At 31.9% G+C, this 1,092-nt stretch overlaps 1 long non-coding RNA gene across 1 annotated transcript; it reads right to left on the reverse strand.

Moving 5' to 3' along the window:
• Positions 1-204: 204 nt before the first annotated feature.
• On the reverse strand, positions 205-828 carry LOC109157466. Its single transcript, XR_002050235.1, has 3 exons — positions 740-828; positions 401-471; positions 205-296 (listed from the first exon to the last, which is right to left on the reverse strand). It is a non-coding gene; the product is annotated as an uncharacterized LOC109157466 (long non-coding RNA).
• Positions 829-1,092: the final 264 nt, after the last annotated feature.

Genomic DNA, 1,092 nt, shown 5'->3' on the forward strand with positions numbered 1-1,092 from the left:
CTCAGTTTAAAACTTGGTACGCGAAGTACCCGAAAATTTAGGATTTTGGAATTAAAATAAGTTTTGGTGTTGAATTGATTTAATATGTGCTCAAAATAATTTATTCAAACACCAATTTATCGCAAAAATTTTTAATGGAGTGAAAATGACTATTTTAGAATTTCTAAAAATTGAATTTATAAAATTAAATTTTGGGTTATCACACACATATTGTTGAGGAGTTTAAATACCTTCCGATGTATCTTAGAGACTTCGGTGATGAACCATCTTTAGGGAACTTGCAGGTTTCAACAAATCTGACAGTTAAATAATTACAAGACTTTGATAGATAATATAATATATGAAAAGTAGAAACAAAAAAAAAAAAGAAAAAAGAAAAAACAAGGCCAGTCCAACATACTTTGCTGTTGGACCATCCCAGTTTTTAGCATTTCCTTCATTCATAGAATAGATCTTTCCTTTCTTTGGGATCTGTACTAAACGAATAGTGATAACTGATAAGTCGAGCTAAATAAATATGCAGTACTTAAGTTGTACATACAACCTAGAAAGAAGATATCAAATGGAATTAACAGTTTTCCTTTTGGGTAAATAAATATTCTAAAAATGAATGGTAAAGATTAGCCTGAACATTCAAAGTCTTTGGTATAAACCCCCCTGAAAATCAATAGAAATTCAATGACAAAACAATTTGTTGGAGACTCAATGCATCAGAAGTAGCATTACCAAACAACCATACCTTGATATCTGGATGAGTTAGTATGAATTCCCCTAGTAATGGATCAAGGGTAAAGCCATTAACTCCAGATCCAGTGCTCAACACAAACTGCAAATTAAATCACTGAAATATCATGACGAGACAGACAATAGAGCCTTAATCCTTGTATGCAAAACACTTTTCTTATCAGTTTGTATCCTATAACACCAGCACTTGTGTGTGCCTTACCAATAGAGCCAATCCATTAGACCATTAGTTAGTTTTTTCATATCTGAACAATTTGCAATCTCTATGTGATCAATATGAGTCCCAGTGTCCAACCTTCTTTAACATTGTGAGAAGATTTATGAATCAAACATGAGCAGAACAACAAA

The sequence above is a fragment of the Ipomoea nil genome, unplaced genomic scaffold, assembly GCF_001879475.1.
Source record: "Ipomoea nil cultivar Tokyo-kokei standard unplaced genomic scaffold, Asagao_1.1 scaffold2782, whole genome shotgun sequence".
In the NCBI taxonomy this organism is placed as follows: Eukaryota; Viridiplantae; Streptophyta; class Magnoliopsida; order Solanales; family Convolvulaceae; genus Ipomoea; species Ipomoea nil.